The sequence below is a fragment of the Cupressus sempervirens genome, chromosome 4 (assembly GCF_028749045.1).
Source record: "Cupressus sempervirens isolate cs-2001-9-10 chromosome 4, ASM2874904v1, whole genome shotgun sequence".
NCBI lineage: Eukaryota > Viridiplantae > Streptophyta > Pinopsida > Cupressales > Cupressaceae > Cupressus > Cupressus sempervirens.
Genome location: NC_143121.1, coordinates 248083822 through 248108057, shown reverse-complemented (window position 1 = coordinate 248108057; position 24236 = coordinate 248083822). Strand labels below are relative to the sequence as shown.

At 37.3% G+C, this 24236-nt stretch overlaps 1 pseudogene; it reads left to right on the top strand.

Annotated features, from left to right (window-relative positions):
* On the top strand, positions 1 to 24236 carry LOC149560932 (sugar transporter ERD6-like 6; annotated as a pseudogene).

The following is a 24236-nucleotide window of genomic DNA, read 5'->3' as shown; positions in this document are numbered from 1 at the left end:
TTCAATTCTTTGATTGCTCGTGTGGGCATCAGTCTGTTACAGTACCTGGAATCCTCGGGTTATTCAAGCTGAGGAGAAAGCTTGGGTTTGAGTATCAAGTAGTGACGATAGGACTGAGTTGGGGTTTTGTTGAATTTTGTATATGAAAGCATCTGGTGTAGTAGATTATGTCAGAGATGGGATACGAAATCGACTTGGAAAAGGGCGGAGATGAACTTCGTCATGGAGATGTTAAGCAACCCTTGTTGAATCATGAAAAACGGAACAGCAATTATAAGAGTTGTAAAGATCGTAAGAAGATCTCTGATATCCAGGGCAGTGCTGCATTTGCTTATTTCTGCACTGCAATTGTGGCATTGGGGTCTATCCAGTTTGGGTTCTGTGTAAGTTTTTACCGCCATTTGCCTCCGCATTCTTTATCCTAGTAAATACCGAAAAGACAATAATATGTCCTTTAACCATGTCCATGAATTTTACTGGCTAACCTGTACGATTTGTCATCTTTGTTTATATTAGTAACCGTTTTTCTTTCTAAAGCAAGGGAACTGTTAAAATCAAGAATATGGAGAGTCACTGTCAAACTGTTAGGCGGGATTGAATGTTACTATTGTTATATGAAGCTAGATTTCTGTTGTTTTTGCCCACGCAACTAAAATTTCACTGTACTAACGATTGAAGGTCATATTTAGTGCTTGGTATTTGATTCTATCAAAGAATGATGCTGAGAAAAGCTAATAAATTTGTTTCATTTCTGTGCCTTACGTTCTTTTCTTAAAATAGATGATAAGCTGTCTTAAAATTTCTACACTGTAAATTGAAGCCACATACATGGGGATATGGGCTGCGTAGACACTGTTAATTTGATATATCAAGTGCCACAAGAATGGTAGAGGCCAGAGCAAACAAACGACCAGCAAAAGGAGCTGCAGAAAATGGAGTTTTTGAGTTGGAGGAGTTATGCTGGATGCAGTAATAGGAAAGGCCAAAAAAAATGTTGTGGCTTAGGCCTTGAAGGTTTATGAGCAAGCAAAGAACAATGGTGAGAAGAATAATGTAATGTACTGTGGTTTCCGCTTGGCGTAGGTGGAAAATAGCCGTACTTGATTTTAGGCATACGGTGTAGAGAAAGGTCGTACGGCCTGTTGCTGGGAGAGGGAGGCATATGGAGGAGAGAGATGTGAGCAAAGGTGGAGGGAGAGTTGAGCTATACGGTGGAGGGGGACGATCTATTAGGGTAAGTCATACGGTGTAACGGGAGATGTCCCGATGGAGTGCAGAGGGTATGGGAGGGGTGTGCAACATGCGAGGGAGGAGATGGAGAGGGACCAAAGTTCCATACAGAGATAAGGTGAAGAGTGATGTACGGTGAAGCTTGTGGTCGTTCTGTTGGTAGGCCGTATGGGTTGAGAGGGTGGAATTGTCGATGACAAAAATGCTTGGAATTGTAAACATTGAAATGTATATGAATCATCCAAATATGCACAGAATATTCGCAAAATTCAGAAATGCATGTCAAAATAGAGAAGTAACAATTTATTGCCAAAACATTATATTCGCGAACAAAGATGGCGCCAAATTTGCTAGATCCAAGCAAAGTAGTACAAAAGACGAAATAGGGTGAGGGTTGAATACCACCGAAACCATGAGAGCCAAGTAGGGAAGATCTACACTTCTAAAATGGCGAGACAGGTAGGGCTCCAATGGAATTCACGATACAAAGAAAACTAATTGGAATTGCATGCCTAGAACAACCTACAAACCGGCCTTATAAAGGTCTTCGAGGAAGCTTCCCGAAGGTTTACAAAAGTACCGACAAGCTATACAAAACAAAATAAAGAGTGGGCCAGAGAGATAAATACATTGATTGTTGGCCACATAACAAAAATGATTATTTGATAATATTGGGGACGTCACAGCCCTCTTGGCCCAAAAATTGCTCGCCCTTAAGCAATTGTAGACTTGGATGCTCTAGAATTTGCTCGCCTTCCCAAGTGGGGTCCTCAACCAGAAGATCCTTCCATTGTACCAAAAACTCCTTAATGGTGCGAGACCTGAGCCTCTTTTCTCGAACCTCTATAATCTCAGCTAGCTCTAAAATCAATTTCCCCTCTTCATCAATGGGCGACAATTCCTTCAACACTATGACACATTGTCTAGTTGCCTTCTTCAAAGATGACACATCAAAAACATTATGGATTCAACTCCCTTCTGGAAGCTTCAATTTGTAGGCTGCTTCTCCTACCCTCCGAACCACTCTGTACAGTCCGCAGAAGCATGATTATAACTCCTCCTTACCAGATGACATCAAGTAGTATTGTCTATATGGTTGAAGTCGAAGGTATACCAAATCACTAGCCTCAAAACTTCTCTCTACCCAGTGTCGGTCAACATACATCTTCTATTGATTTTGAGCCCTTTGTAATTTTTTGTCGAGAGATGTCATGATATCTAAACTCTGTTGGAGCCAGCCTTTAGCCATCGATGCATGGTTGTTGCCCAATGCCAAATCCATGAACGATGAAGGTTCATAACCATGCAATTCTTTGAAGGGTGCCATGCCTATCGACATTTGATAGGTAGTATTGTAACAATGATCACCCAAATGTAACCAACAAACCCATGCCTTCTACTGAGCTGAAACATAATTCCTTAAATATCCCTCCAACCATTTGTTCACAATATCCGTCTATCCATCTAACTGTGGATGGTAGCTCGTACTTTGTGACAACTCTGTCCCTACCAACCTAAATAACTCCATCCAAAAAGTACCAAGAAAATGGCTATCTTTGTCACTATATTCCCTTGGAGACCATATAAGGGGAAAACCTCATGAAAAAATAACTCTACAAATTGAGATGCCTAGTATTAAGTGGAGATGGCAAAGAAATGGGCATAAAAACAATCAACCATGACAAAAATGCAATCCTTGCCTTGCACTTTGGGTAGCCCAGTGATGAAATCCATCGAGATACTTTCTCACTTCTATTCATGGATTGATAGTTGTTGAAGAAGCCTTGCTAGTAAAGTGTGCTTGGATTTGTTTTGTTGGCAGGTAGAACATTCCTGTACATATTGCAAGATATCATTCTTGAGGCCCTTCCATACAAAGCGTTTGGATCTTCCTATAGGTCTTTAGGTATTCTGGGTGTCCGGCCAAAGGTGAGTCATGCATCTCCTTCAAAATTCTCTCCTTCATTGTGGACTTGGGAACCAAATAGATCATACCATTGTAGTAGATGATGATGTCTACCACCTTATACCTATCATCTTCCACTTGACCATCAAAATGTGTTCTTCGAGTATTAAACCAATAGGTGTTCCTTCGAATCTGTTGAAATCTCGGACAAAGAACATACAATAGGCCTTCTTGATAGAGCATCAACCACTACATTATTTTTCCCATTCACATACACAATGCCAAAGTCAAATGCTTAGATTTTTCTCACCCACTTTTGTTGTAGTTCATTCAAATCTCTCTACTCCAAGAAACATCTCAAGCTATTGTGATTTATTTGTATGACAAATATTGCTCCAGCAAGATATTGTTGAAACTTTTTAAGTGTGTGCATGATGGCGAGCATCCATAGATGAAGTATAGTCACTTTGCTCCTGATAGCTTCCAACTCTCAAATGCAACGAGGTGACGATCCTACATTAACACTACCTCGATGCCTTCTCTTGATGCATTACATTCCAAGATGAAGGATTAATTGAAATCAGCTAGTGCCAACACCAAACATGAACTCATGACTTCCTTTAACTTGCCAAAGATATGTTATGCTTTCTCATCCCAATAGAAAGATCCTTTTTTTGTTAGGTTTGTTAGTAGTGAACTAAGTTGAGAGAACCCCTTCATTAACCTTCTATAATATCTACACAATCCAAGAAATCCATCCAAATTGGAAAGAGTCTTGGGTGGCGGCCAATCCAAGATGGCTTGAATCTTTTTTTGGTGTACCCGAACTCCTCGATCACTAATGATGTGCCTTACATACAATATCTCTATCATTTCAGATTCACATTTGGATCTATTAGCCAATAGTGATTGTGACTCCATGATCTCGAGCACTTCATCTAAATACCTCAAATGTTCCTCCCATGTCTTACTCTAAATAAGTATGTCATCAAAAAACACTAGTAGGAACTTTTGTAGTTATTTGTTGGAGATGTGGTTCATGTATGACCAGAAAGTGGTTGGAGCATTAGTCAAACCCAATGGCATGACTAGGAACTCATAATGACTGTAGTGACAATAGAAGGCAGTCTTCTCCACATCATTCTCCCTCATGTGAATCTGATGGTAATCGGAACGAAGATCTATTTTAGAAAAGTAGACTACAATATGTAACTCATCCAACAATTTGTCAATCCTAGAAATGGGGTTCTTGTTTTTTATTGTTTTCTTGTTCAATGCGCGGTAGTCCATGTATATTCGAAGGGTTCCATCCTTCTTAACTAATACTACTGACAATGCAGAGGGGTTGGAACTAGGACTAATTCATCATTTCTCTAAGATTTCTTGGATCATCTTTTCTATCTCATCCTTACGCCTAGGATGGCAGTAGGGTCTAGTGATGATGAGTTTGGCTCCTTCCTCCCAACTCAATGGTGTGCTCAAAATCCCTATGTGGAGATATGCCAGGAGGGATGTCATTGAAGACCATATTGTGCTTATCTAACATAGCTCATCATCCTTTTAGTCGGTCTATTGGCCCTTCATCGATTCTGTTGAGATCAAACAATTTGTTGCCTAGACAATGTCATCATGTTGAAAAATGATTTCCATCAATTGTGCTGAGATTACCTTCAGCCCTCTATTTGACATTCCCCTGAGGACCACCTTCTTTCCATCCACTTCAAATGAAAACTCCATCTGTTTGAAACTTTGTATACTCATCGAGAGTTTCCATCATTGGATGCCCAGTATGACTTCCATGTCATCCAAATCTACTTCAAAGAAGTCATTTGTCATCGTATGGTTTACCATGGTAATGCTAAGTTATGGGACTAGATGGGTACACGATAGGAGGTTTCCTCCTGCTACCTTGATTTGGAATCCTGCATACACCTCCATAGCCAGACCTCTTCGTTTCATGAGTGATGAATTAATGAAATTAAGTGTAGCTCCATTTTCAAGCATGACTATGACCTATTGTCCATGGAGAGTGCCTTGTACCTGAAAAATAGTACATCTCAAAGTGTCAACAAGAGCAATGGTGCCTCCGCGACATACCAGTGCAACAATCCTCTCTACATGGGTTGTGTTAACCTCCTTGGGAGCTTGTTGACCATATCCTTTGTTTTTTTACATTCCTCATCCTCTTTGTTGTTAGAAACCACTTCAATTTAGTGGACCTTCCCCTTTCCTAAGCATTGGTGCCCTAGTTTTCATGACTCCTTACAATTAAAACTGAGCTTCCTCAAATCTTGTCTCGAAGCTTCATCCATTGACTGCTTCTATGGAGGGGGCTTGTTGTCTTTTTGTTTCAGAGCAAGGGGCAGCTTGGTGTGTGAATAACTTTTGGAAGAAGTGGATGTTGCCATGTTCCATGCCTTCTTGATTGCTGTCACAAGTGTATTGGAGTTAAAACCTTTCACCCAACTCTTCAAGGGCTCGATTAATCTATCCATGAATAAGACAACAAGTCTTCTCTTTGAAATGTTTGTCACTAGTATTGATAACGTTTGAAATTTTGTAATGTAGCTCTCCACTAATCTAAATTTCTTTAGCTGTGCTTCAGATCCTTTCCATCAAAGAAGTCAGTAAGTCTCTCTGTGAAGTCGGCATATGAAGTGACTTGATCACAACTGATGGTGACCATCCCATGCTGCCACAATTCATGAGCGATTCCTTCTAGGTGAAGCATTGCAAACTTGATTGCCTCTTCTTGAGGCATGGGGTTGAGATGGATGTATGTATCAACATTCTAAATCCATGCTCGTGTTGATGTATGTCTAGATCCATCAAAGCATGATAAGTTTATCTTGCCAATCTTTTGTCTAATGTCGTCATTGTAATTGCCCAGTCTCCTCGAATATCTCATCCACAAATCCACATAATCCTTGAAGGATAATTCTACTCCAAATCTCGCATCAAACCTTGTCAGAACTAATGTTGCATCAAGGAAGGTAGGTTCTCATTACTCATTTTTTTCTAACCATTGAGGAAATATTGGCATTAGTAGTCAAGCGTGGGAGGGCTCTTTGTGTCCTCCATTTGTCCTTCCTTCTATCTAAAGTTGAAGGGTCTCACCAATTCATTTTTTCCCCTTCACCAACTTCTCCTTGAGGAGTTTTTGTCTATTCAACAAAGTTTCACTCAATTGTTTCCTCTTGTTAGCTCCCTTAGAAGTTGCATCATCTCAGTGTTTGATTCACCCATCCTTCCTACTAATCAAGATCTTGGCAACATCCAGTGTTACTAACAGGTTGGCAACATCACCAACTCTTATTCCATTGTAATGTACCATGGTTTCCACTTGGCGTACAGTGGAAAATTGTTGTACTTGATTTTAGGGATACGATGTGGAGAAAGGCCATACAACTTGTTGCTAGGATAGGGAGGCATATGGAGGAGAGAGAGAGGTGTGAGTGAAGGTGGAGGGAGTGTTGAGTTGTATAGTAGAGTGGGGAGGATTTTTTAGGGTAAGTTGTATGGTGTAAGTGGATATGTGCCAATGGAGTATGAAGGGTATCAGAGAAGTGTACAGTGTACAACAAGTTGTAAATGGGCATGATGGAGGGAGACTAAAGTTCTATATGGAGATAAGGAAACAAGTGATGTATAGTGAAGCTTGTGGTTGTTCAGTTGGCAGGTTGTATGGGCTAAGAGGATGGAATTGTCAATGATGAAAATGCTTGAGATTATAAATATTGAAATGGATATGAGTCACCCAGATATGCATAGAATATTTATAGAACTCAGAAATGTATGTTAGAATAGAGAAGTAACAATTTATTTCCAAAACACTATATTTGCAAACAAAGATGGCTGCCAGATTTTCCAGATCCAAGCAAAGTAGTACAAAGAATGGAATAGGGTGAGGGTTGAATCCCACCAAAACAACGAGAGCCAAGTAGGGAAGATCTTACACTTCCAAAATGGCAAGACAAACATAACTCCAATAGAATTCACAATACAAAGAAAACTAATTCAAGTCCCATGCGTACAACCACCTACATACTGGCCTTATAAAGGGTTTCAAGGAAGCTTGCTGAAGCATTACAAACTATCAATAGGCCAATAGGCTATACAAAATAAAATAAAGAGTGGGCCTCAGAGATAAATACATTGATTTTCAGCCACATAACAAAAATTATTATTTAATAATATTAGGGACATCACAAATAAATACTAACCTTGTGAGAAAGAGCTTTATCAAAAAGAGAAGCCAAAGACCCTAGGATTTGCCAATGAATAAAATTGTCAAAAAATCACTTAATGAATTAACAAGATTATCAGTGAATGGAAGATCATAAAAAGTGATTTGTGAGGATTTTTTCAGAGGATTAAATTATAAGTGGGATGAAGATGTTGAGTCATGCTATGTTGATGAAGACGAAAACATTGAAGATTACAATGCGAGAGTTTGAAGATTATAGTGAAAAGAAACACAACCTACCACAAGAGGAGGTCCAAGATGATCTTTCGATGGAAACAATATCCAATAGAGATGAGCCATATGTGATGAAGTTTTATTGGTTTTAGAGAATACAACCAACAAGAAGCAGCTAGAGATATGCCTTGAAAATCCTATAATTGATAAAAAGAGAGAAGAATACCAACTCTTTGTTTGAGGAAAAAGAGAACGATTTAAAGAAGAATCCATGGCATAAACATTTGACATATAAAGTAGGAAGCATCTATGAGAACTTTGAGTTCCCTTAACTTGATTTTTGTTTCTAGAGGCTTGTGTGCAGGAGCAATAAAAGATTGGACAAGCAATCATGATGGCTTCAATGAAGGAATACTAAAGTGGGTCTAAAGCTGTGGTCCTATGGAGGAGTTTTAGGGAGGAAAAAATGCTACCAGATTAATTAGAATTTTGATTGGTAGATGAAAATCTCTACTTTCTAGTTCATAATTTTAAGCATATGCATTTACAGGGCTAAAAATTTCCCACTAGTTAGGAAAGTTTTCTGTCACTTGTCAGTTATGTAAATTTTTTATAAAATTCATGATACCATCAGGACCGTAAATTTTGAAATCTAAACTTCTAAACTCAACTGCACTAAAAAATTCATAAGACCAACTGCCTAGCTTTTTTTAGGAGGCCCTCTTTGTGGGACTGCAGCCTGCTTCCTGAAAAAATGAACTGACATTTTGGTAGAAGACAATTTTTAGCCTAAACATCCTTTGCATCCAGCAGCTAATGTGGAGTTTCTGCAAACAAATGTTGTTATTTAATCGAACATCCTTGCTCTCTCAGATCTATCCATAACCCCCCTCACAATCACCACGACATGTGGACAAATTCTTGTCAATAACCACTGTTTCATTGTAAAATTTGGCATACAATGAGTTCTTCTTGTTGAATATAGTGTTTTCATTGATGTTAAGAATATTGTTGATGTCAAGGGGATTTGATTCATGTCAGAGTATTTAAGGTTATCATTATGTACTGGTATTAGTGGTTCCTACATGTCTAATGCATTTGTTGTGGCCTGAAAGTGTTTGTGTGGAGTTTCAAAGGTTTTTTGATCTGAGACTATATAATATATGCATCCAATTGTACTGTTGATGATTGTGATACAACATTCTACTGCAATAAAGTATTTTGGCATTCGTTTGGGAGGTAAGTAAGGCTATACACGAATAAAAGTATTCCATAGTTTCAGAGAAAATGCTCTAGCATTCAGAAAGTTAGAGATGACATAGTGTTCACATTGCTAGTTCACTGACTGTGCAAAAGGTTTTGTTGGATCCACCTAATGAGGTAACATGTGCCAGCTGGAAGAAGCATTTGAGGGTAGTTTGGGACCAGTTGAGTTCAATATAGAAGATATAAAGTGTTTTCTTACTCTCTATGTAATGCTTCGGTGTTAGGGTGAGATGACTATTACACATTTGAATTAAGAATTTTATCCTTGGCCAACTTGCCAATTTGTATTCGATAAAAAGAAATATAGATATTGAGAGGTGGAAGATGTGGTAATGGTTTTGATATTACTTTAACTATTGAGATTGAATTTAGCATGTACTGATTGACCCCCTCCCCATTCTCCTCTCTCACTATATATGTGTTCTTGACATTGCTTTGCCAACAGTCAATATGTCCTCTGTTTCTTTTATTTCTGAAGGGTTGACTGAGTTCTATGAAATGAAGTTATTGGTTGTAGAACTGTCTTTGTTTGGTTTGGAGAATCCATGTTTTGAGAGCTTGTGAACTCTTCTTCTTCTGGATATTGTGTAGAATCCACTCTCTCAGACCTTTCCTTGTAACATTTTGGAATGACAGAAATTTTGTGGAGCTTGACTATCAAATTATGGATCTCACTTTCCCATCATGTTGTTATTTGTGTTTCTCCATGGACAGGAAACCCTTAATATGGATTACTTCATGAATCCATAAGAGGGGAAAATTCAGATTGTTGGATGAGTTAGAGCTTGAAAAACAGCAACTCACAGATGTTTTCTTTTACAAATAATCTGCTGAGTAAATTACTAAATAGTATGAGATGCGGAGTTTATCAGAATTACACGCAGTTTTAAATCATCTTACAACCAGTCTTGACATTTTTTCCAATCCACTCAATCTCAGTATTACCTGCTAGTTGGATTTGGTGATAGTTAACTTATTGCTTAAATTTTAATCTCTACAATTTCTTCGTACTGGCAAAAGTTTAGATGATGCATGTAGAGCTTCATTTGTGTGAAAAATCAACTATTGCAGTCACTGATTATTAATCTCCTTTCGTAAATGATTATTAAACTGCTGAAAACAAATTTCCAGTTAATATCGACAAATAAAACAACTGCAACTTCACTTATAAAATATGGAAAGAAATGAACAACACAATGAACACAATATTTTTGGACAAATTGTCCCTGGAAAAACCCTTAAGGGAAAACCAGTTCTACAGATGAGGAATTATATTAAACTTCAGCAAATCAAGAGATACAAATTTCCTTGCCTCTCACTGGCAGAACTTCGACAACCTCCTAATTTATCCCGCTGATATTCCCCACTGCTATTCCCGCGCTAACACTGTGCCCTTGCTAACACTGCAACACTGTTTGCTAACACTGCAAATGTTTCTCCTAAAACTTGTTGTATCCAAATGACCCAATGGCCCCTTTTTATACTACTCTTGTTGGTAAACCAACGACCGAGATTAAATCAAACCAACGGTTGAGATTAAGACAACTCGACGGCCAATAATAGAATTGGTTGCAAAGTGTCCAAAAGGGAATCACTAAAATTAGTAAATAATAACCATTTACTAATTCTTGGCAAGTGGACAAACAGTTGTCCAAACCACCCATAAATACTACTGCTATTCATAGATAAGGACGAACAGCTGTCCAAATTACCCATAAATACTACTGCTATTTCTAGGTCAGAAATAACAGCTGTCCAACTAACAATAATTAACACTCCCTCTTAGCGAGGAAGCTGTTCTGCATGACACCCATCTTATCTCTAAAGAAGACAAATTTGGCCTTTCCCAAAGCCTTCGTCAGAATGTCTGCTACCTGCTCATCTGTAGGTATTTATTGTAGTTGAACAATACCTCATTGTACACAATCCCTGATGAAGTGATATCTGATATCTATATGTTTAGACCTATCATGAAACACTGGATTCTCAAACAACTTGATGCAACTCTGATTGTCACAATGTATCATAGTAGTCTCAACCTTCTGACCAAACAAGGCTACTAACAACTTCCGAAGCCATATAGCTTCACATGTCACCATACTAGCTGCTATGTATTCTACTTCTGCTGAACTTAGAGCCACAGACTTCTGCTTCCTGCTGAACCAAGATACAACTCCTGATCCCAAGCGGAAACAACACCCTAAAGTGCTCCTTTTGTCTGTTGTACTTCCTACCCAATCTGCATCAGTATAGCCTATCAACCTGATACTTTCACCTTGAACATATCTGATCCCATACTCGACTGTACCACGCAAGTAACATAGCACATGCTTAGCCGCTATCCAATGCATTCTCTTTGGTTCAACCATGAACTAACTAAGAGAGTTTACTACAAATGCTATATCTGGTCTAGTGTTGACCAAATACATAACTGAACCAATCAACTGTCTATATAAAGTGGGATCTACATCCTTCTCCTTAGTTGTATCTACCGTCCTCCAATTCATGATCATGGGTGTAGACATGGCTTTGCAATCCTCCATCCCAAATTTTTTCAAGATTTCAATGCAATATTTCCCTTGACCAAAGAAAATCTCCCCATTTGTCTGCCACACTTCCATGCCTAGAAAGTAGTGCATAAGTCCTAAATCCTTCATCTCGAACTCTTCTGCAAGGTTCCTTTTGCAATCCACTATGAGCCCTAGTGAACCTGAAAGAAATAGATCGTCCACATAAAGAACAAGAATGAGAATCTCACCCCTAACCATCAAGTAGTAGAGGTTAGCATCTGCTTCACTCTTCACAAAGCCCATTTTCTGCAAGTATGTATCAATGCGCTCATACCATGCTCTAGGAGCCTGCTTGAGTCCATACAATGCTTTCTTCAATCTGCACACGTGGGTCTTTTTGATGTGTGCTACAAAGCCTTCTGGTTGTTCTATGTATACCTCCTCCTTCAACTCACCATTGAGGAATGCTGTCTTGACATCCATTTGATGGATCTGCCATCCCATCTGTGTTGCAAGTGAGATTACAACTTGTATAGAAGTATACCTGGCAACTGGAGCAAATGTCTCCTCATAGTCTATTCTCTCCTTCTGAGGGAACCCCTTTGCCACGAACCTCGCCTTGTATTTCTCGATGTTACCATCTACACCGTGCTTTATCTTATTGATCCAGCATGATCTAACTACAACCCTATCTATTGGTCTAGGTACTACCTCCCACACATCATTCTGCATTATTGAAGAATATTTCTCAACCATAGCATCTCACCATACCTGATGTTCTGCAGCTTCTTGATAGCTAGAAGGCTCACTATCTACCAACTGACTAACTAATGCCACATAGTCATTGAACTTGGCTGGTTGTCTTCGCTATCTAGTACTCTTCCTAGGAGCTCCCACAAACTCCTGAGTATCCCTTTGTGTATCTGGAACCACATGGTTCCTGCTGTCAACTGTAAATGATGAAATGTCAACCTCTAAGTCTTCTAGATGCTTTTCCTGTTGCACCTATTTCTCCATACTCTGTGAATCTTCACTAACTGAGTCTACACTTGTACTGGTAACTGTACTTGAGCTTTGTTGCTCTTGACTTGGTCTTGGAGCTTCTGTTGGCTGCTCACTCTGATCATCTGCTGGCAAATCTCTGGATCTCCTAAATGCCTTGTCCTCCATGAACTTGACATCCTGTCTGACAATAATTCTTTTAGTCCTCAGAATGAAAATCCTGTATGCCTTTGAGGTCTCACTGTACCCAACAAAGTACCCCCTCTCTAAAGTCTGATCTAACTTTGTACGTGTATCTCCAAGAATATGGCAATATGCCAAACTCCCAAATATCCTGAAGTGACTAACATCTGGCTTCTTCCCTGTGAAAGCCTCCTTAGTGTCATCTTCCCTAGCACCTTGTGTGGAACTCTATTCTGAATGTAGACTGTTGTATTACATGCCTCTGCCCATAAGTAACGAGACATGTCCTGGTCATGTAGCATAGCTCTTGCTGCCTTCGATATAGAATGGTTCTTCCTCTCAACAACTCCATTCTGCTGTGGATTGTAAGGAACAGTCCATTCTCTCTTGATTCCTTCTCTGGTGCAGAACTCCTGGAAGACATTCCCTTTGTACTCACCTCCATTGTCTGACCGAAGAACTTTTATCTTCTTTCCTGTTGAGTTCTCCACAAGAGCCTTGAACTCTTGGAATCGACTGAAAACCTCATCCTTAGTCTTCAAGAAGTATATCCATGTCTTTCTAGAGAAATCATCAATAAAAGTAACATAGTACTCATATCCTCTGAGAGATTTCGTCGACATTGGTCCACAAACATCTGAATGTACTAGATCAAGAACACCCTTAGATCTGGTGTCACTCCTTGGAAAAGATGCTTTCGAAAACTTCTCCAACACACATCCCTTACATACATCGTCATGCTCTGTGCTCACCTCTACAACACCTGTCACGGTCTCACGAAGAAATCTAAGTGCTCCATGATGAATATGGCCCATCCTCCTATGCCATAGCTCTCCAAGATCTTTAGGATTACTGTTGCTCATAAGTGCCTTAGGAGTATCAAACTGCAATCTATAAAGGCGACCACTCCTAACTCCAATAGTTATGGATGATTTCCAATCCTTGTGCTTAATCAACACATTTGTTCCTCTAAAGAGTACATTATACCCCCTATCCTGAAGAACAGATACAGAAATCAAATTCATACCTAAGCCTGGAACATATAACACATCATGAAGTGGAATTATCTTTCCATTCTCACTCTGAAACTAAATAGTCCCTTTCCCAACAGGGTTGAGTTTGGACAAGTTTCCTATAGAAATCTGGATGTTGGTGTCCTCCTCCTTGTAACTGGAGAAGTACTCTCTAACTCCTGTCATATGAAATGACGCCCCACTATCTATATACCAAACACACTATGAGGTTGAGCTAACCATACAAGCTATGAGTGCAAACTCATCTTCCATTCTACTAGAGAGTTCTTCTGCACTTGCTGAAGCTGCCACTTGCTTCTTACCCTTCTTCCTCTCTAGGCAATCACTGACATAGTGGCCAAACTCGTGACACCCAAAGCACTTGACCTTAGAAAGGTCCTTCTTCTTCTTTTCACTTTGTGAATTTGATCCTTTGCTAGATCCCTTCTTTGCTTTCCCTTTACCTGCTAGGGAAACGTTCTCTTGTTCCACCTCATTTTTCTGACTCTTGTTGGCCCCATTGACAAGACTTAGTCTAAACTCCTCCTGAGTGAAATCGGTCCATAGTCGATCCCAACTTGGTAAAGTATCTTGTCCACTGACAACTTGAACAAAGACACTCCATTGTTTAGTAAACCCATTTAGGGCTATTCTCACTAGCTCGTCATCACTAGGGCTATCTCCGACAGCTGCTAACTCGTCCTTGACAAGTCTGAGCCTGGTGAGGTAACTTGTAACGTCTTCTCCCTGATTCATTCGAGTATTCTTTAGCTTCTCTCTGAGAATCAACTTCTTGTTGGTGGTAGCATTCTGGTACAAATTCAGAATGGCATCCCACATCTTCTTCGCTGGATCTAGCTTCGAGATATGTGGAACAATATGATCCTTGACACCATGAAGGATAATCCTCCTCACTTTGGCATCGTCCTTCCTATATGCTGCAAGCTGTGTTGCATCCATTGGTACAGGTACAACACTGGTAGCATAATCCTTGATACCATTCTCTTCCAACAATAAAGAAATTTTGGCCTTCTAGACACCAAAATTTGAGGCACCATCCAATCTATCCTGATCTCTCAAACCAGCTGAAGCCATCTCAAGGGTTTAAAGCAATAATAAATCTAAAGAGATCAAAATTTCTTTCCTAGGGAAAAACTCTTTTACCCTTAAAAATGCTCTGATACCATGTGAAAAATCAACTATTGCAGTCACTGATTATTAATCTCCTATCGTAAACGATTATTAAACTGTTGAAAACAAATTTCCAGCTAATATCAAAAAATAAGACAACTGCAACTTCACTTATAAAATATGGAAAGAAATGAACAACACAATGAACGCAATATTTTTGGACAAATTGTCCCTAGAAAAACCCTTAAGGGAAAACCAGTTCTACAAATGAGGAATTATACTAAACTTCAGCAAATCAAGAGATACAAAATTCATTGCCTCTCACTGGCAGAACTCCGACAACCTCCTAATTTATCCCGCTGATATTCTCCACTGCTATTCCCGCGCTAACACTACGCCCTTGCTAACACTGCAACACTATTTGCTAAGACTGCAAATGTTTCTCCCAAAACTTGTTGTATCCAATTGACCCAATAACCCCTTTTTATACTACTCTTGTTGGTAAACCAACGACCGATATAAAATCAAACCAGCGGCTGAGATTAAGACAATTCGACAGCCAATAATAGAATTGGTTGCAAAGTGTCCAAAAGGGAATCACTAAAATTGGTAAATAATAACCATTTACTAATTCTTGGCGAGTGGACAAACAGCTGTTCAAACCACCCATAAATACTACTGCTATTCATAGATAAGAACGAACAGTTGTCCAAGCTACCCATAAATACTACTACTATTTCCGGGTCACAAATAACAGCTGTCCAACTAACAATAATTAACAATTTGAAATCAGAGAAGAGTTTAATAGCAAATTTTTACTTGTTACCTCATCAAGATGTTGGTGTTATTGTAGCTTGGCTATTCGTCACCAACACAAAGTGAGATTATGAGCAGTCTTGGCTTAAGTCTTTCTGATGTAAGTTCTTCAGGGCCTATGGAAGAAGTATCAGTTCGATTTCTGATCTTAGTTTTACATGCAAAACAACATCGCAATTGGGATGAACAGATATATGCAAGAGGTGATTTCTTTTCTACAGTTTTCGATATTTGGATCGCTTTCAAATGTTCGTGCAATGATAGGAGCAACAGTCAGTGGAAAAATAGCTGATACCATTGGACGGAAAGGGGGAAGCTTGGAATGCCACTAGACTAGATGCGTTCTTCTATACTCAAGGGCATCCCTCCGCTTCCAAATTTCTCTCTCTCCCCACAAATTCTGATCATTTCTTCAAAATTTTGAAAACAGGCATTAATGGTGGCTGCACTACCCAATATTATTGGATGGGTTGCTATCACTTTGGTACAGGCAATTTCTTTGCCCATCAAAGATTATCAGAAGTTCTGTGAATAAACTAAGGATTCTCAGAAGTAATTGCTATCCTTTGGTGCTGATTTTTAAATAAGCAATTCACTCATCCTTGACACATCTGTTTTTGGTTGCAGAATGCTTTATTACTCTATTTGGGAAGATTGTTGACAGGGTTTGGAGTGGGAGTTATTTCATTCACAGTAAGACAGACTATTTTCAGTCAAGCTTGTCAAGAGGGAAACCCCTATAGCATGCTTTCTTGGTATGTTATCAATGTTAAAAACTGAACTCGTAATTAAGCCTTGGTGTTTTGTGCTACTACCGTCTGACCTTTTAGGTACCAATATATATTGCTGAAATAGCCCCAAAACACTTGCGGGGAAGTCTTGGCACAGTAACACAGGTAAATGTTTTAGTAGTGATTACTGTCTCATATCTTAAAAGAGGTTGGAAATTTCTGCAGTGACCTTTTTGTGGCTTTCTGTGGAATAGCTCTCTATTACAATCGGCATACTGCTAGCATATCTTTTTGGGCTTTTCCTTCACTGGAGGTCTTTAGCAATTGCAGGTATTGGACCAAGAGTAATATAGCTGCATTTCAAGGATTTAAACTTTATTTATGTGCTCACTTTGAAATTCAAATTATGTATTGTTAGAGATCTTGATCTTGTTTTGATCTGTGGATTCTACAGGTATAATGCCCTGTGCTCTATTGATTCTTGGACTTTTTTCATTCCAGAATCTCCTAGACGGCTTGTGAGTTTTAACATTATTTATTCATTTCTGGTAATAAAAAGATTTTCAGCATTTCGTAACATAAAACAACAATTGCTGAAGATTCATCATTTCAAATATGCCTGTTACTGTGCAGGCAAAGATTAAAAGTCCATTGTATGAAGAATCATTGCAAACCCTTCGTGGCTCTGATGCTGATATATCTTCCGAAGCAGCTGAAATTAAGGTGACAATTTATTTTTTCATTTTTGGCATATGTATACCTGGGTTTCAATGAATAACGCTGTCTGAAATTTGCCTTTGTTCAATCAAGGGAATTACTATTTTAATCAACCTAAAACTTTTTCACGATTTAGAGTGTTGTAGAGACTAGCAATCAACAAACCAGTGTCAGATTGGCTGAACTATATAAACGAAGATATGCACTCCCTCTAACTGTAAGCCTTCTCGTCCTCACATCTGGAAAGGACATCAGAAAGAATATATATTATATCATTTTTGCTTTAATGGTGAGCATTTATGATCTTAAATTCACACTAACTTTCCTTTTGTCAGATTGGCATTGGGATGCGTTTATTGCAGCAGTTGGGAGGAATCAATGGCATTATGTTTTACAGCAGCTCTATTTTCAAGTCTGCTTGTGAGCATTATATATATAGAGAGAGAGATTCCAGGGAAAATATCAGTCGTTCCAGTTTTTACAGACTAAGGGTTCTTCCATGGTTCTTCTAATCTAACTAATGCATTATGCAAGAGACTAATAAAGTAGATAGAAAATTTTAGCCTATGTGGCTGAATTCTTTAAATATAGTTAACTAATTCCAATTTTTATGGTATCATGGAAGGAATTTCGTGGAGCAATGCTGCATCCGTTGGGCTTGCGTGTGTTCAGGTTTTTTCTTAGTCCGGACTGAAAAGAACTAATTGTCATGCTCGATCCAAGTTAATTTAGTGATAATAAACTTTATTAATATAAATAATCTTCTGATACCATTGAATAGATTATCACGACTGCATTTACTGCATGGCTACTGGACAAAGCTGGAAGAAGGATCCTTCTAATGGTAAGTTTGAGGCCTATTATAAGACTTCGCTACCATAGGTTGGCCAAGTTGCGTTGTGATCACTAAAAACTGGTAAAAAATCATCGAAAGGAATTAATCTAGATTTGTTTTGAAATGGACAGGTCTCCTCTGGAGGAATGGCTATATGCCTTCTTCTTGTTGGTCTTGTCTTTTATTTGAAGGTAATCTTTCATTTATATTTATATTTTGAGATTTTCTGATTCGTTCATTTGGAATATACTCCTGTCATTCTAAATGGTTGAGTCTTGACTAAATGGTTGAGGTTTTGCAAATGGGGTTGCAAGCTTTGGGTTTAACCATGGAGAAAACTCCATAGTTAAGCATGCTCAGGCTGGAGTAGTATTCGGATTGGTGACCTCCCAGAAAGTCCCGGTGCTTCACCCCTATGAGCATCACCTAGATCCAATGAGTGCTAAGTGTTCCAATTATTCTCATGAGAGATGGGTTCATGTTGATCACTACTCATGAAACACGAGTCAATGAGTTTGACATGAAACACGAGTCAATGAGTTTGACTCAAAAATCATATAGTTAAATCCTAATAGCAATATCACAATTTGACTTGCTATGGAAATTATTTCCTACTTATCAATTGATGAGCTTAAGGGGCTTTCTAATGAATGGTTCATAAGGCACAACACTTGGTGAAGGTTTTGCAAATGGGGTTGCAAGCTTTGGGTTTAACCATGGAGGAAACTCTAAAGTTAAGCGCACTCAGGCTGGAGTAGTATTGGGATGGGTGACCTCCCAAGAAGTCCCAGTGCTTCACCCTTGTGAGCATCACCTAGATCCAATGAGTGCTAAGTGTTCTATTTATTCTCATGAGAGATGGATTCATGTTAAATCTTTACTCATGAAACACGAGTCAATGTGTTTGACTCAAAAATCATATAGTTAAATCCTGATAGCAATATCACAATTTGACTTGCTGTGGAAATTATCTCCTACTTATCAATTGATGAGCTTAAGGGGCTTTCTAATGAATGGTTCATAAGGCACAACACTTGTTGAAGGTTTTGCAAATGGGGTTGCAAGCTTTGGGTTTAACCATGGAGGAAACTCTGTAGTTAAGCGTGCTCAAGCTGGAGTAGTATTGGGATGTGTGACCTCTCAGGAAGTCCCGGTGCTTCACCCCTGTGAGCATCACCTAGATCCAATGAGTGCTAAGTGTTCCATTTATTCTCATGAGAGATGGATTCATGTTGACTCACTACTCATGAAACACGGTTAAATCTTGATAGCAATATCACAATTTGACTTGCTATGGAAATTATCTCCTACTTATTAATAAAATATAGTTTCATTTGACTATCTTACAGATATGTACATTTTTTTAAACTCTTGAGTCATTCATTTGGAATGTACTCTTGCTATCTTATATGGTTACCTAATAGAAATACAATTTCATTGGACTAGATTATTTGAATATCAGCATACATCAATAATTATAACTCAATTCATAATTTTATTTTACAATTTTACAAAGCTAATTTGGATGGTTAATTTGCAGAACCAAATTCTTCGGAGACCAAACATTCTTCAATGCTTTGGCATTACTAGCCTACTAGTATGTTTGGAGTTGAACTTGGAAGGCATTTCATCTTGAAAATCAAAATTTTGTTTCACATTTTCTTCTTTGATGCTTTTAAGTTTCCACCTCAGGCATTATTTGCACCTTAATGATTGATTTCAAAATGTTTCAATGTAGGTCTCTCACACTCCATTGGTATTGGACCCATTTCATGGATTATTATATCTGAGGTACTATGCCTTAAGCATGTGTCCTAAGGATTATCATTTAACCCTTGAGCAAAATCTTGTGCAATGGATCAATCGAATCATTAAAATACAATACAATGATTATATTTGCCAAATATCTTCTTTAAAATCTTCTTAGCACAAGTGAACTAATGTATTAAATTTTTTTTTTGGTTCTTGATATTTCAGATTCTCCCAGTGAATGTCAAGGGGCTCGGTGGCAGTGTAGCAACTTTGATAAATTGGTCATCATCTTGGATTGTGACCATGACAATCAATATGCTTTTAGAGTGGAGCCCTATAGGTATAGTACTATAATGTCATTTCATTATAGAAAACAAATAACAAACAATGTTTAAAGCTTCTTCTTCCTAAATAACATTAGAGGAAATTGAAGCTTCATTCAGATAAGGTCTAGATAGTATTATATACCTCTGCATTCACGATCATTTACAAGCCAAGAGTTACTTCATGTAGACAAGATCTCTTGAGGGTAGAAGATAAAGTATTAATTTAGAAGTTAATTTTTGCTCACTAGTATCGCCTATGCATTTTATAATTAAGATTGTAGATTACAAAAGTAGAGAAATCTGGCATGCACTACTACTCAATCATATTGAGTTATGATAATATTTCCCCCCTCAAGTCAATTGTAATATAAGAAAGTTCCCATTTTCTGTGGAAAATAGTCAAAATTGATGAGGAAGTAATAAGCAAGGTTTTCATGCAAGGAATAATCTTTAAGATGATACTTGCATAAGGTCATATTGTTCCACTTATAATTTATAATCTTTATATCAGCAAGTTAATGCTTGGACACTTAACTAATGAATAAGAATAGATTAAGGCCCTGAAATCTCATACCCTTCAATTTTTATTGAAGACAAGTATTTTACACCTGTTCCAGTCACCATGCTAGGGCAGGGAGGCCATGTCTACCTAGAGTTATGGTGTATACAAAATATTTGTACAATGTACAATGAGTTGATAGGAGATTTGATTTCCATCTATAAATTATTATATAGATTTTTAAAAAGATCTAAGTTTTAAAAGATCTAAAATGAACATTAATAATGTAAAGATAGATCTTTTTCAAAGTTTAATAATATAAAGTAAAAAAGTTGGAGATTAGCAAACATAGAAATGAACCTTAGAATATTTTAGAAAATATGAATATTGATTTAGAAACATATTCAATAAGTTTTCTATTTTTACAAATATTACTAATTTATGTCTCTTTTATTTACATTTCATAACAACAAACAATTGTATCTAAATTTTATTGTAGTTATAATTTATTTATTTATTGAATCACATATTTATAGTATTTAGTAATAAAATATGTATACATATATTTTTCTTTAAAATGACCTTCAAAAGTTAAACATGTGCTATCTATTCTCCTTTCATTAATGTTTTTGAACAAGATAACTATTATTTTAAAATAATTACTCAATCTTAGAAATACATGACATAATGTTTATTATTTTTATTTTAATATGTAACTTATTATTATTTTAATAAGTAACTGGGATGGGCTGGTACTTCACCTCTATGAGCGTCACCTAGATCCAATGAGTGCTAAGTGTTCCATTTATCGTCATGAGAGATGGATTCGTGTGAATTAGAGTCAATGAGTTTAACTCAAAAGCTGCATAGTTAAATCCTAATAGAAATATCATAATTTGACTTGTCGAAAAATGTCTCCTACTTATCAATTGATGAGCTTAAGGGACTTTCTAATGAATGGTTCATAAGGCACAACACTTGGTGAAGGTTTTGCAAACAGGGTTGCAAGTCGAGTGGGTTTAACCATGGAGGAAAATATGTTGTTAAGTGCACTCAAGCTAGACCAGTACTGAGATGGGTGAGCTCCCAGGAAGTCTTGATGCTCACCTCTATGAGCATCACCTAAATCTAATGAGTTCTATGTGTTCCATTTATCATCATGAGAGATGGATTCATGTGAATCACTACTCATGAGACACGAGTCAATGAGTTTGACTAAAAAACTACATAGTTAAATCCTAATAGAAATATCATATTTTGACTTGCTGTGAAAAAATGTCTCCTATTTATCAATTGATGAGCTTAAGGGGCTTTCTAATGAATGGTCCATAAGGCACAACACTTGGTGAAGGTCTTGCAAATGGGTTGCAAGTAGAGTGGGTTTAACCATTAAGGAAACTTCATAGTTAAGCACACTCATGCTAGAGTAGTACTAGGATGGGGTGGGCTCCTCGGAAGTCTCGATGCTTCACCTAGATCCAATGAGAACTAAGTGTTCCATTTATCATCATGAGAGATGGGTTCATGTGAGTCACTACTCATGAAACATGAGTCAATGTGTTTGACTCAAAAGCTACACATTTAAATCTTGATAGAAATATCATAATTTGACTTCTTGTGGAAAAATGTCTCCTATTTATCAATTGATGAGCTTAAGGGACTTCCTAATGAATGGATCATAAGGCACAATACTTGGTGAAGGTTTCACAAATGAGGTTGCAAGCAGAGTAGATTTAACCAGGGAGGAAACTCCGTAGTTAAGTGCACTCAAGCTAGAGTAGTATTGGGATGGGTGACCTCCTGAGAAGTCTTGTTGCTTCACCTCTATGAGCATCACTTAGATCCAATGAGTGCTAAGTGTTCCATTTAAAATCATGAGAGATGGATTCATTTGAATGAATGCTCATGAAACATGAGTCAATGAGTTTGACTCAAAAACTACATAGTTAAATCTTGAAAGAAATGTTAGAATTTGACTTACTGTGGAAAAATATCTCATACTTATCAATTGATGAGCGTAAGGGGCTTTCTAATGAATGATTCATAATGCACAACACTTGGTGAAGGTTTTGCAAATGGGGTTGCAAGAAGAGTGGGTTTGACCATGGAGGAAATTTTGTACTTAAGGGTGTTCAAGCTAGAGTAGTACTAGGATGGGTGACCTCCCAGGAAGTCTCAGTGCTTCACCTCTCTGAGCATCATCTAGATCCAATGAGTGCTAAGTGTTCCGTTTATCATCATGAGAGATGGATTTTTGTGAATCACTACTCATGAAACATGAGTCAATGAGTTTGACTCAAAAACTGCATAGTTAAATCTTAATAGAAATATCAGAATTTGACATGTGGAAAAATGTCTCCTACTTATCAACTAAATCAATGCTATGAAATTAGAATTTAAAATAATCTATCTTTTAACAAGATTTTTTTAATGTTGTATTCAAATGTTTTGTGGGTTTATCTATAGAAATATGCATTTTAAACTATAAATACATTAGATTAGAAATAAGTTTGCATCCGATGTTATACATTGATTCTCAAATAGGGGGATTGTCTAGTTTGGAATTTCTAAATGTAAGGGAGGTTTATCTATAGAATAAAACTCTAAATGGGAAAAGGTTGAGCTATACTTTGAGCTTTGGGATTCAGATAGATATCATCATGTTGAATGATTTACTCCCATTATTTTAGAAATGATAACATGTTACTAGTTTAGAAAAATGAAACAGAAATTATAACTACAATAAAATATCCTCCAAATATGAAATAAAGCTTCACTTTGTGAGTGATCTTCGATTACATGTCACAAAGGACATAAACTAAAGACTACATCTTAGACAATTATAGTGAATGTGAGTTGCTAAATGACATATTAATTATCTATGATTTTGTTCAAAAGACATTTTCTCTACAAAGATTCATGTGCAGTTTGAGCTAGCTTACTTTTTTCTGTTACTTGTATGTATATTATTCTTAGTTGAATATTATTTTCACTTTTAATAAATAAAATTTCAATTTCCTTATTATACATTACATTTTGAGATAAGATGATGCATGTCATTTACATCAAATTAGATTAAAGAGTCATCTATTTGCATGTATAAAAAAATTAAAATCATAATTTTGATATTTCATAAAATAAAGTAATTCAATGTGCATAATTTATATGAATTTAGTGTAATATTCATATTTAGAAAGTGAAAAAAATTATAATGTAAGAATAAGTAATCACAAGATATAAAATATAACTATCATCAATTTTCAAAGCTTTTATAATAGTGTATATTAATCAATGCAACCTTTTCAACTTTATTCTTGAATTTCCCTTTTCTCAAATTTAATAGAAACTCTTATTGTTAAAAAAAAAAAATTGTATTGAACTGTCCTTCTTTAAAGACCTTTATTGTTGAGAAAATCTTTTATTCTGAAATCTTTAGGAAATATTGCAAAATTTAAACAAACCAAAAAAAATTAAGATAATTAAAATCTTAGAAAAGAAACATAATTTTTTATACTCACGCTCACGCTGCTTCCAGTCGTGCTACATTTCAAAACACTAATGTTCCCACCCATCGTCCTATTGCGTTTGGGGGTGTTGCTCGTGAGAAATTCTTTGCACGTGTTATTGTGTCTCCTGGTGGGTCTTCTGGGCTATCTCAAATGGCCCTCTTTGGGTCCTAGGTTGCTACAAGGAGGTCTGTGATTTCTTATGCACATGTGGTTTCTTTTGAGGCAGGTCTCAGTGGTCCTACTTCTATTGGGAGAGGAGGACCCTATCCATCAGCTATGCCTTTCTCTGTAAGTAGCCCCATTGTGGTTAATCTTGATTTAGAAACTCTTGATGAGATTTCCAAGAATGTGGAGAATTACTCTTCTACTGGTGCTATTTTTTCATTTTAG